This window comes from Pseudophryne corroboree, chromosome 2 (assembly GCF_028390025.1).
Source record: "Pseudophryne corroboree isolate aPseCor3 chromosome 2, aPseCor3.hap2, whole genome shotgun sequence".
Lineage (NCBI taxonomy): Eukaryota > Metazoa > Chordata > Amphibia > Anura > Myobatrachidae > Pseudophryne > Pseudophryne corroboree.
This window is the reverse complement of record NC_086445.1, coordinates 1,005,249,027-1,005,263,049: the sequence shown is the minus strand read 5'-3', so window position 1 is coordinate 1,005,263,049 and position 14,023 is coordinate 1,005,249,027.

The window sequence follows — 14,023 nt, the reverse complement described above, 5'->3', positions numbered from 1 at the left end:
CTACACAGGAGGATGAGCTGCTACAGCTTAGGGATGGCCATCGTGGGCTGGCCATCGATGGTTGCCATCAATTACATCATCAGTGATAGCCATCGATGATACATAAACCATCTATGGCAAACCATCGATTGTTAGCACCATTCAATGGAAACCACTGAAATGTGCTGGCATGGCAGCGGACCAATCAAAAACTGGGGGTGGAGCTTAGCAGGGGCAGAGCTAAGCTCCGTGTCCCAACACCTTGCAAAAATAAAAAAAATATTCATTTATGCTGTGCCATTGATGGAGGGAAACCATCTGGTTCTTTCCCATTGATGGCAAAAGCATTCGACATCGGTCACAAACCATTGATGAGTAGAAATTATCAATGGTCATCCCTACTACAGCTCCAGAAGCCAGACTTCCTTAGGTAAGAGGATGGAAAGAGAGTTGGTCAGTGAGAGAAAGTGTGTGAGTATCTGTGCATGTATGTGTAAATACGTGTATGTATTTGGATGTGTATGTTTGACTGTGTGGGCATAAACATACCCTCCAACATTTTGCGCATAAAAATTGGTACAAATTAGGAAGGGGCATGGCCACGTCTAATGGGGATGTGGCCACGCCCCCATTTCCTATAGTTTCAGTGGAAGTTTGGAGAGTCAAAAATCGGTACAGACTATAAAAAAAAAGTACTGTGCCTGCCAAAAAGGTACAGTTGGAGGATATGCATAAAGCGTCACTGCTACAGGGGGCATTATATGTTTGGGTTGGGTATGTGTGACCGGCGGTCAGTAAACCACTGGCCACAATACCGACGGCAGGATCCCAGCTGTGGGATAGCCGGTGGGGGCGAGCGCAACAAAGTTCCTTGCAGGCTCGGTGGCTTGCTACACTCGCCACAGGTTCTATTCCCACTCTATGGGTGTCATGAAAACCCACAAGTGTGAATAGTCCCTGTTGGTCGGCATGCCGACCGGCAGGATTTTAAGTGGGCAGAATGTAGTGGCCAGTATTGTGACCGGCCGTCTCCTGACCGCTGGTAACATAACTACATCCCATATGTTTAAGTGTTACAGCTACAGGGGGGTGTCATATTTTTAAGCGTCACTGCTACAGGGGGCGTTATATGTATAAATGTCACCACTACTGGGGGCGTTATGTGTGTAAGCATCACTGCTACAGGGGGCGTTATGTGTATAAGCGGTGCCACTACTGGGAACATAATGTATAAGTGGCACTACTACTGGGCATATTATGTATATGCAGCTCCACTACTGGGAGCATTATGTATAAGCAGCGCCACTACTGGGGACATTATGTGTATAAGCGGCACCACTACTGGATGCATTATGTGTATAAGCGATGCCACTACTTGGAGCATTATGTATTAGCATCACTACTAATGGGGGCATTATATATATAAGCAGCACTACTATGTGCGGTGTAATGTGAAGAAGATTGTGCTACTGTGTGGTGTAACTTTAAATGGGGGTACTATTATGTGGCCATGCCTCTACCTTGTTAGACCACACCCCTTTTCCATGCGCGCCAAAGGCATGCTCTGTCCCTTTGCAAAGTGTCAGGACTGACTGTTTTTGTGAATCTGTTAACCTTGGACCAACCGAAGGTGTTGGTGCTGGAGTATGGTGGAAACAGGGAGGACGATGAAAGTTCAATTCCAGTAAGGAGTTAAATGACAATCATTAAACGCCATATATAAACTGACGTACTGCAATGAATGGCATAATGATAAGCAGGATCTGTATTAAAGATGCAGTGAGGAAATGTTCATATGAATTAGATAAAACGTGCCTGAAGATTAGTGAAGAATTGTCCAATATGAAGCAAAGATTGGTGCCAAACTGTAAAGAAGTGTTAACTGGATATTGTAGACAAAGATGAATAACTGTGCAGACTTGTTACTGAAGCCTAAAGGCTGAACTGGAGAACTGTGAAGAACTGTCTTTGAATGATGCAAAAACGTAGACACAATACTGAAAGAAGTGCTTGCAGGTTGTGAAGATTATACTTGAAACACTGTGAAGAGCTGCAGCAGAAGACAACGTTGAGGAATGTGTTAACTGAGAGATGAGTAAACGAGGACCAGGATTAAGTAGAGACTTCCACAGGCTGTGTGATTAGAGCAGGCAGTCACTGAATGAACAGGGTAACCTCTCACCGGAGTCCAGGAATCCACTTGTTGCCACTTGGAGAGCGATTGACTGACAGCACAGCAGGGAGCTGGTGGATCACTTGCGGTGAAGGCTGCAGGCAGACCTCTGGGAGTGGAGGTGATATCAGGACCACTGGAATCACACAGAAATCCACAGGCAGAGCACAGAGCAGCTTCAACAAAGCACTGGGCAAGAGTGAAATAATCCCAGCCTATTTATAGGCAGCACAAGCACGGGATTGGCTAACACTTACCCACAGGTGCTGCATTTGGTCTCCAACATGGCCACCTCCTATACTGCAGACACAAAGAGGCGCCTCTGGCCATTAGGCCCCCACACTCCTGACTCCCAGAACCTCTGCCGCCGACCCCGCCGCGTCCCCGCATGGCCGCACAGCACCGCGAGCAACCGCGCCGGCAACAGATGGACCCCAGAACCCGCAGCGGTGTGTGACCAGTTCGTGACAGTAAAGTATGGGAGGGCACAAATATATAGTTTGCAGGGGGGCACCGAACACCCAAGCACCGGCCCTGGTAAAATGATAAATAAAACAAAACGTGTTTGTTGTTCAGGTTTAGGCATTGTCTGAAACAGTGGATTTGCAACATCAGAATCAGAATCATCTTTACTGGCCAGGTGTACTCATGTACACTAGGATTTTTTTGTGGTACAATGCATCGCCAAGCATCAACATGAATGGGGAATACATAGCATAAGAAGGTGGAAAACCGTAGCATACATTACAAACATTACACGTACTCATACTGCACATTGCAACTGTACGATAGACTTGACATATTAGTCAAATTATACATGTTAGATTTTTTATATATTGTTCAGCTTGTGGACAGCTAGTGGGAAGAAGCTTTTAATGGCTCTATTTGACTTCACGGGAATGGACCTGTAGAGTCTGCCTGATGGAAGCAGTTCAAACAGTTTGTGAGTGCTGCATATCTGCCACAATTTTCTCCACTCGTTTCCTGACCCTTGACTGGTGTAATTCCTGGACGGGAGGGAGGTCAGACCCAACGACCTTTTCAGCTGTCCTCACCACCCTTTGCAGCCTCCGTCTGCCACTGTCACTGGCAGCTCCATACCAGACTGTGATCGAAGAACATAGGACCAATTCTACGATCGCTGTGTAGAAGATGAGTAGCAGCTTCTGCGGGATGTTGAATTAAGAACATCCTCTGCTGGTCCTTCTTTACAACAGTGCTTATGTTGGGTCCCCATTTGAGGTCTCGAGGAATTTTTGACCCTAGAAATTTGAATGAGTCAACCCACGAAACCACGCTGTCAGCTATTACAAGTGGCTGCATGGCATTGGGTTTCCATCTGAAGTCCACCAACATCTCAAGTGTTTTGAAGGGATTTAGGTCAAGGTTGTTCCTGCCGCACCACTGCATTAGCCGTTCCACTTCGCGCCTGTATACAGATTCGTCATCGTTCTTGATTAAGCCGATGACGGTGGTGTCATCTGCGAATTTTATAGCTTTTACTGGTTGCTCAGCTGAGGTGCAGTCGTTGGTATATAAACAGAAGAGCAGGGGGGAGAGGACACATCCTTGAGGGGCCCCCATGCTGATCATGCGCCCACTAGACGTGAATGACCTGGCTTTCACCACCTGTTTCCTTGCTGTCAGGAAGTCGATGATCCAGAGGCATGCTGATTCTGGGACCCCTAAGGAGAGGAGTTTGGCTTACAGGATACTGGGGACGATTGTGTTGAATGCCAAACTGAAGTCGACAAATAGGACCCTCGCATAAGAACCCGGTCGGTCTAGGTGCTGTAGGATGTAGTGCAGCCCTAAGTTAACTGCATCCTCGACACCCCTGTTCACTCAGTACAGACTGCAAGGGGTCTGGGTGTTAGTCGCTTCTCTCAGGTGGTTCAGCACCAGCCGTTTCATTGCCACAGATGTTAGTGCGATCGGCCTGTAGTCATTTAGGTCTTTTGCAGCTGTGCTCTTTGGAACCAGGATGATTGTTGAAGATTTAAAGCAGGAGGATACCTTGCACGTCTCCAGTGAGGTGTTGAAGATCCTGGAGAAGATGGGGGCAAGCTGAACAGCACAGTTCTTTAGGGCAGATGGCGATACTCCATACAGGTCTGTGGCTTTCCTAGGTTTGACCCTTCTGAATATTCCTTCTACCTCTTTCTGACTCACCAGCAGTGCCTGGGAGTGGAGACCAGGATAGGGGAATGGGTGGTCAGCTTCACCCGGGACAGGGGTAGGACTGGGACAGGGGGCCTCCTTCTCAAATCTGCAGTAAAAGTTGTTCAGCTCGTCCGCCGGTTCCTGGTGCATGACAGTGGGTTTTGGGGTTTTCTTGTAGCTGGTTATGGATTGCATACATCTCCAAACTGACGCGTGCCCGTTGGCCGAAAGGTTGTTAGTCAGCTTGTTGGAGATCCGTTTTTTATCCAGCCTGATTTTGCTATCAGGGAGTTCCCTGTCCCCGCTGCTGTATGCCTCCTCCTTGACCCGACGAAGCTTCCTGAGCTTGGAGTTGAACCAAGGCTTGTTGTTATTGAAGGTGCGTAGTGTTTTTGTTGGCACACGTGTCCTCGCAGAAGCTGATGTAGGATGTCACCACATCAGCTACAGTAGGTTGTCCAAGTCAGTAGCAGAAGTTTCAAAAACCCTCCAATCTGTGCAGTCAAAACAGGCCTGAAGCTTCAGCTTTGCTTTGCTTGTCCAGCATTTGAGGACCCGACCACAGGCTTTTCCATCCTCTGCTTCTGGATGTATGTGGGAAGCAGGTGGACTATGCAGTGGTTGGAGAGGCCTAGGGCTTCGCGGGGGATGGACCAGTAAGCTGTCTTGATGGAGGTATAGCAGTGGTCCAGGGTTCGCCCCTCCCTGGTATGGCACTTGACTTGCTGCTTGTAATTAGGTAGCTCCTGGCTCAGGTTGGCATTATTGAAGTCTCCCAGTACTATAAGCAGTGAGTCCGTATATTTGAGTTCTGTATCTGTTATTCCGGTGGCCAGGTGTTGCAGGGCATTGTTTGCGGTTGCTTGGGGGGGATATTCACCCCCACCAGTACTGTTGAGGCAAATTCCTAGAGGGAGTTGTGCATCCTGGTGGTGCCGCAGGGGGCCAACTTCGCACCACAGCTCCCAGGGGCTGCTGTCGCACCACGACTACAGGAGCTAGAGTTGTGGGATGGGCCATCCTGGCTGAAGGCCATGGATGGAGCAGCAGCAGGGGGGTGAGCTGGCATAGGTGGAGAGCCAGCAGGAATGGGGCCCATGGCTGGAGCAGCAGGGAAGAGTGCTAGGGAGGGGGTGAGCCAGCGGGGCCGTGGGACAGTGAGGGGGGTGAGCCAGCAGGACTGCAGGCCATGGCTAGATCATTCATTGAATGAATGGACCGGAAAATGTGTGTACTGAGGGCAGCAGTAGGGGGAAGAGTCAGTGCAGGGGGTGAGCCAGTGGGGCCGCGGGCCGTGGCTAGGCCATCGCTGGGCTGGGGGCCGCGGCTAGTACTCACCGAGGCAGGCACTTCCTTCTCCGTTAGCTGTCCCATGGGAGCCGTCGCAGACCTTTCCAGGAGCCAGGTCACGGGCTGAGGGGCACTCTTCCCCCTCTGTGCCCGTGCGTACCGCTTCCTGAGGTGCTTGCCGGGGCTCCAGGCTTGAAAGCATCGCCGGTGACTCTCTCATGGGTGCGCCACAAAGGGCCACCACAGGGGTTCCCGATGGGATGCCTCTTCTCCTTGGGTTGCTGCGAGGCCGCCACCATACTTCTGGCCACTCCGGCTTCACTACTCCCACACAGGACGGCGAGAGCAGCGAGAACCACCGATCCGTCTAGCAGCTCCAGTGAGTTTGGCCGGGGAAGAGTCCTGAGAACCCCAGAATTTCCTCTCTGCTGTGTCTGACAGTGGCACTCACGGGGGGATATAAACATATCAAAAAAGAAGAAAAAAAAACAAAGGCTACTTGGCAGTATAGCACCGAGGCAGCTATCCGCGGCGCTATCTTGAACTCATTTATAATGTTATGTGATCCAAAAATCATAATGGGTTCATGAACAGAGTTATTGCTATAACCTATTGCTGCTCTTTAATCCAATGTGTATATCTGAAACAAGTGATAAAATAAATTTGCTTTTTTTGTTGCTGATTTAGGGGGCAATTCAGAGTTGATCTTAGCAGCAAATTTGTTAGCAGATGGGCAAAACGGTGGTCATTCCGAGTTGTTCGCTCGGTAATTTTCTTCACATTGCAGCGATTTTCCGCTATTTGCGCATGCGCAATGTTCGCACTACGACTGCGCCAAGTAAATTTGCTATGAAGATTGGTATTTTACTCACGGCATTACGAGGTTTCTTCTTCGTTCTGGAGATCGGAGTGTGATTGACAGGAAGTGGGTGTTTCTGGACGGAAACTGGCCATTTTATGGGAGTGTTTGAAAAAACGCTACAGTTTCTGGGAAAAACGCGGGAGTGGCTGGAGAAACGGAGGAGTGTCTGGGCGAACGCTGGGTGTGTTTGTGACGTCAAACCAGGAACGACAAGCACTGAACTGATCGCACTGGAAGAGTAAGTCTCGAGCTACTCAGAAACTGTACAGAGAAGTCTTTTCGCAATATTGCGAATCTTTCGTTCGCAATTTTGATAAGCTAAGATTCACTCCCAGTAGGTGGCGGCTTAGCATGTGCAAAGCTGCTAAAAGCAGCTTGCGAGCGAACAACTGGGGAATGACCACCCATGTGCACTGCAGGGGGGGGGTGCAGATATAACATTTGCAGAGAGAGTTAGATTTGGGTGGGTTATATTGTTTCTGTGCAGGGTAAATACTGGCTGCTTTATTTTTACACTGCAATTTAGATTTCAGTTTGAACACACCCCACCCAAATATCTCTGCACATGTTATATCTGCTCCCCACTGTGCACATGGTTTTGCCCATTTGCTAACAAATTTTCTGCTACGATCATGTCTGAATTAGGTCCTAGGCCCTTAGTCAATTATTCCAGGACAAAGCAGGCTTGTGGAAAGGTGGTAGAATCTAATTCCTATTGTGTAGTTGTAAAAAATATCCGTGTGAGAGGCCTTTGAAGTAGATTTCTTGTGGGGGTAGTGATAACATGTATCCTGGGGAATGGCTGGGGTTCTGTGATTTGAAATGAACAATGACCCTTCAGCAATTCAGAGCCTGAATATACTGTATATTATTTGATTAATACAAGAAGTCAAAGTTATTTGTTGCTCAGAGAACAGAGGTGAATGATGTCTAAGTGAGGGGCTGGATGGAGCCAAAGATAGGTTGTCCAATGCAGAGTACAGTAGATTCCAAACTGAAGGACTTCTCAGTGGAGAGGGATCTGGGACTCAAGGTCGACAGCAATTAGGTCGACACCACTTAGGTCGACACGGACAAAAAGTCGACATGGAAAAAGGTCAACATGAGGTTTTTTTATGTTTTTTGGGTGTCGTTTTCTTCGTAATGTGACCGCCAACCCCAATTAGTGCACTGTGTCCTCTCGCATGGCTCGCCATGCTTCGGGCAAGGTGCTTCACTCCGCTACCGTTGCACTCGGCACAGGTTACTATTCCCATTCGTAGTCCACGTGGATCGTAAAATATGAAAAAGTTTAAAAAAATTATGTGAAAAACTCATGTCGACCTTTTTCCATGTCGACCTTGTTAATGTCAACCTTTTCTCCATGTAGACCTATTTCAGGTGCCAACCTAAGGTGTGTCGACAAATTGGTGTCGACCTTATTGGTATCGTCCTTCTGTCCGGATACCGTGAAGAGATGCAGAGGTTTCAATCCAGTGTGTATCTCAGCGCAGGAATGCAATCCGTTGCTTTTGATGAGATGTCCGCGTAGCGTAGCGCAAGTTAAAGATAAGTCCTTGGATACTTATGATGATTCATAGGTCAGTTGTGGTGAATTTAAGCTGTTTTATGTAGATTATCAGCAGCATGCAGAAGGTGAGCCTTCCAGTCTCCACCTTAAAATTCCCAGGGATCATATCTCTTTGGGGTGGTATTCATGTGACCGCCGGTCAGCTGACCGACAGTCACATGACCTCCTCCACCAGCCCGACGGATCACTGTCCCGATGGTCGGCATGCCGACCAACAGGGACTATTTCCACTCGTGGGTGTCCACGACACCCATAGAGTGGGAATAGAACCCGTGGCGACCGCAGGTCGCCACCGAGCCCGCAGCGTGGCGAGCGCAGCGAGCCCGCAAGGGGCTTGCTGCACTCACCCCTCCCGCTGGGATCCCGGCGTCGATATGCTGCCGGGATCCCGGCGTCGGTAAGCTGACCGGCGGTCGGTCAGCCGTACTACACCCTCTCCTTGCACATGCAAAGTAGCAAAAACTCACCCAACTGTGGAACCCTGATGTTACACCCCATGGTTGGCGGGTACGTCTAAGTGGTTGAGAGAGGTACTGTATCACAGGTGTTGGCTATGTGACGGATCTTTCCCCTGAAATGTTTCTCCCCGTACCTTGTACTGAAGTACTGTGTTCAGGGAGGATGGATAGATTGATACAAAACAGGAGTGTTACAAACTCCTCTGGATTAAAGCAGGAAATACTCACAGAATTAGTAAGAAATACAAGATGGTATTTATTCAAAGTTATTGCAGATAACAGGAGAGTGAAAGTAATATGCAGACAAAGGCAGGAATTCAGGATATCCAATTAACTTGGTAATGCAGACCCAGGGTAATATGCAAACAGGCAGACAACAGCAGGGATTCAGGATATCCAGTTAGCTTGGTAATGCAGACACAGGGTAATGGTGGTCATTCCGAGTTTATCGCTAGCTGCATTTGTTTGCAGCGCAGCGATCAGGCTAAAAAACGGCAGTTCTGCACATGCGTATGTGGCGCGATGCGCAGGCGCGACGTACGGGCACAATGAACTATGCAGTTTTGCACAGGGTCTAGCGATGCATTTCAGTCGCACTGGTTGCCGCAGAGTGATTGACATGAAGTGGGCGTTTCTGGGTGGCAACTGACTGTTTTCAGGGAGTGTTCAGAAAAACGCAGGCTTGCCAGGGAAAATGCAGGCGAACACTGGGCGGGTGTGTGACGTCAAATCCAGAACTGAACAGTCTGAAGTGATCGCAAGCGCTGAGTAGGTTTTGAGCTACTCTGAAACTACACAAAAAATTTTTGCAGGCGCTCTGCGATAAAAATGTTCGCACTTCTGCTAAGCTAAAATACACTCCCAGTGGGCGGCGGCATAGCGTTTGCACGGCTGCTAAAAACTGCTAGCGAGCGATCAACTCGGAATGACCACCCATATGCAGACTGGTAGACATGAGTCTTGAAGTGAATAATAAGCAAATAAATATCCAGAAATAATAATAGAAGGAGAACCTGAACAGGTGCAGAAGTTCCTTAAGTGTTGCAGACTTGTAGCTGAAACTGGAGTCCAACATAGATAAAGAAATTCAGGACTTAAACTGGAGGTATGAGAATAACATACACAGGACCAGTGGCAGAACTACCACCAGCGCAAGCGGTGCCTTGCACTGGAGCCCGCCACTGTGAAGGGGCCCAAAGCAAGCGCGGCATGTTATGAGTCAAACTGACTCATTACATGCCGCCTGCCGCTGCGGGCCGCCGAGGAGTAGAGCACAGGAACACAGCCATGGGGAGAAGGAGGAAGAGGGAGGGGGACTGGAGCCGCAGCAGTGCAATGTGATTGGTGGAGGCGCTGCTGCAGCTGCCCCTCTCCTTCCATATAGGCTGTCCTCCGCCGCTGTGAATGCTGGGATGCGCTTCCCTCATCACAGCAGCGATGGCCAGCCTATGTGGAAGGAGAGAACAGCTGCAGCAGCGCCTCCACCAATTACACTGTGCTGCTGCGGCTACCGAGTCTCCCTCCCACCTCCTTCTTCCCTGCCTGCGCGGGATCATCATCTGCCTGACTGCCTGCACCGAGGAGCCAGTAAGTATAATTTATTCTTTCTTTCTGTCTGTCTATCTATCTATCTATCTATCTATCTATCATAATGTGTAAAAAGGGGGATGCTGTCTGCCGTAATATCTAAAAAGGGGACGCTGTCTGCCGTAATGTGTAAAAAGGGGGACGCTGTCTGCCGTAATGTGTAAAAAAGGGGGACTGTCTGCCGTAATGTGTAAAAAGGGACGCTGTCTGCCGTAATGTGTAAAAAAGGGGGACTGTCTGCCGTAATGTGTGAAAAGGGGACGCTGTCTGCTGTAATGTGTAAAAAGGGTACGCTGTCTGCCGTAATGTTTAAAAAAGGGGACGCTCTCTGCCGTAATGTGTAAAAAGGGGACGCTGTCTGCCGTAATGTGTAAAAAGGGGACTCTGTCTGCCGTAATGTGTAAAAAAGGGGGACTGTCTGCCGTAATGTGTAAAAAAGGGGGACTGTCTGCCGTATTGTGTTAAAAGGGGACGCTGTCTGCCGTAATGTGTAAAAAGGGAACGCTGTCTGCCGTAATGTGCAAAAAGAGGACACTGTCTGCCGTAATGTGTAAAAAGGGTAATCTGTCCGCCGTAATGTGTAAAAGGGGCTCTACATGGTGTAGTGGCGCTACTGTGCAGCGTAATTTGAATAATGGAGACTACTGTGCACCGTAATATGAATTGGTATTATTTTGTGGCCACACCCCATCCCCATGAAGCCACGCACCTATATAAAATGTTTGGGGTTCTTTGGCATTGTTTAGGCTTGTCATGTGTTAGCAGTTCAGTTATAAAAGCTAGATTTACTGAAAATGCTTCCTCCTGAAAATCAATGTTTTAAGGCTATTGTGTCCCATATGGAGGAGGCCATTATGGGTGAGACAAAACGACCAAAACATATTAATTCGCCTATAGTCACTGGAGTGAGCACCTGCCACTGAAGAACACACCCCTTAGTGGCAATAGATACGCCCACAGGTGGAGCTAGACACGCCCTTTGCAGGAGGTGGGGGAGGTGGCACGCTGCATTCTGCTTACAGATGCAATCTCCCTGAAACTAGTTTTCAAAAGTAGTGTGAGTGTGTGTCTACAGTATGTGTATGTGTATCTATGTGTATGTCAGAGGCGGAACTTCTGCCGGTGCACCCGCTGCATAGCACAGAGGCCCACAGCACTTAAGAGATCTGAAGCCGGCACCATTACAATGAGTCATCATTATATGCTGCCGTTGCCGCATCGTGCTTCCTGTCTGTCCCAGTCCTAGTATAGATTCAGCCTGCTGTTGTGGAAAGATGAGGTCCGCAGTCCGGCCAGAGGAGGAGGGGCGCCTATCCCCTCTCTTCCCCACTCCTCTCCTTTCCTCCCGTACAGTCCGGCTCTTCCTATCTGAGGCTTGCTGCCACAGGGGAGGAAGGAGCCCTAAGAGTGGTGCGGGCGCTGAGGTCTTTGGAGGTAAAGAGCATTAGACCTGGGAAGAGGCGGAGCAGCTACCTGCTGCAGAGACCCCAACGCCTGTCAGGCTTCTGGAGCAGCGGCTTCCCTGTGAGTAGAGGTAGCCGAAAGAGCATTTGAAGCTGCCTCCGCCGCCCCCCCTTACCCACCACCGAGAGCGTCCAGCCACATATAGAGCCAATACAGAGAACGAGGTCAGGCTGTGACAGTAACGTTTTCACTGTTCATCAATTACATCACCGGAGGGTGGAGCCATAGAGGACAACTGTCAGGAGCTGGCTGCTGAAGCTATCACAGGTGTGTAGTTTACCTGTCACCCTCTCCAACTACCATGTACTGTATCTGTCACCATCTCCCTGTCACCCATTGCCTATACCTGTCACCCTCTCCCTGTCTCCCACTGCCTATACCTGTCACCCTGTCCCTATCTCCCTTTGCCTATAACTGTCACCAACTACCATGTACTGTACCTGTCACCCTCTCCAACTACCATGTACTGTATCTGTCACCCTCTCCCTGTCACCCATTGCCTATACCTGTCACCCTCTCCCTGTCTCCCACTGCCTATACCTGTCACCCTCTCCCTGTCTCCCTTTGCCTATAACTGTCACCAACTACCATGTACTGTACCTGTCACCCTCTCCAACTACCATGTACTGTATCTGTCACCCTCTCCCTGTCACCCATTGCCTATACCTGTCACCCTCTCCCTGTCTCCCACTGCCTATACCTGTCACCCTCTCCCTGTCTCCCTTTGCCTATAACTGTCACCAACTACCATGTACTGTACCTGTCACCCTCTTCCTGAAAACCACTGCCTATACCTGTCACCCTCTCCCTGTCACCCTCTCCGTTTCCTACTGCCTTTGTCACTCTCTGCATCATCCATTGCCTCTCCCTGTCACCTTCTTTCTCGCACTGGATACGGCTGACCGACTGCTGGGATCCCAGCGGTCAGCATACCGATACCGGGATCCCGGCCACCTGAATTCCGGCATGGGGGCGAGCGCAACGAAGCCCCTTGCAGGCTCGGTGGATCGCTGCGCTTGCCACAGGTTCTATTCTCACTCTATGGGTGTCGTGGACACCCATGAGTAGGAATAGCCCTCGGCCCCCTGTCGGCATTCTGGTGGCTGGGATTCTGGCGTCGGTATGCTGACTGCCGGGATCCCGACCGCCACGATGGTAACTACATCCCTCTTCCTCTCACCCTCTACCTGTCACCCACTGCCTATACCTGTCACCCTCTCCCCATTATCCTCTGCATATGTCACTCTTTCCATCATCCACTGCCATTCCATGTCACCCCCTCCACATCATTTTCTGCCGGTCCCTGTGCCCATCACCTTATTCTCCTTTCCATCACCCACTGCCTCTCCTGTCACAGATTGCCATGTGGCATATTGGGAACTTGGGATAGGATGGAAGAGGGGGGTCCAAAGCAAATTTTTGCACCTGGGCCCACCATTCACAAGTTCCGCCACTAGTGTGTGTGTGTGTGTGTGTGTGTGTGCGTATGGGTGTGTATGTATGTATGTATGTGTGTGTGTGGGGGCATAATGTGTATAAGTGGCACTTCTGTGGACATTATATGTAACGAGCAATACTACTGGGGACATTATGTGTATAAGTGGCGCTAGTACAGGGGGTATTATGTGTATAAGTGGCACCACTAATAAACAGCACTACTATGCGCGGGGTGAAGTAAATAAGATTGTGCTACTGTGTGGCGTAATTTGAAATGGGTGTACTATGGTGTGGCCATGCCCCTTCCTTGTGAGACCACACCCCTTTCTTGACACGCACTGTCCCTTTGTAAAATATGGGAGGGTGCAAATTTATAGTTTGCAAGGGGGCGCCGAACACCCTAGCTCCGGCCTTGTGTGCATGGAAGCTAAATGTGGAACTCTCAGTCCTGGCACATTTGACAGAATTCTGCTGCGTGCACTCTGGGGCCCTCATTCCGAGCTGATCGCACGTAGCAACTTTTTGCTGCTCGTGCGATCAAGTTGACGCCGCCTATAGGGGAGTGTATTTTAGCATAGCAGGGCTGCGATCGCTTGTGCATCCCTGCTATGCTAAAAATGTTTCCTGTAAAACAAGACCAGGGTAAGACTTACTTGCCCTGTGCGACGGATCCAGCGACGAAGGTCCCCTGACTGACGTCAGACACCCGCCCTCCAAACGCCTGCGTTCACCTCACCACACCTGGAAAACGTTCAGTTGACGCCCTGGAACGCCTCCCGCCTGTCAGTCCTCTTGCGATCGCCGCTGCGATCACTTTTTCCGCTGGCGGCATCGCTGCCCAGGGACAGCTGTTGCCTTGCAACGATGCGCGTGCGCAATGCGTCCGCAGCGCATGCGCAGTTCCGACCTGTTCGCACTGCTGCGACAAACTGCAGCATGAGAATGGGTCGGAATGACCGCCATGGTGCGATCCAACCCGCATTGTCCCGATGGTCAGGAAACTGCACATGTGCAGCGCCCGTGCAGGAAGCTGGTTACAT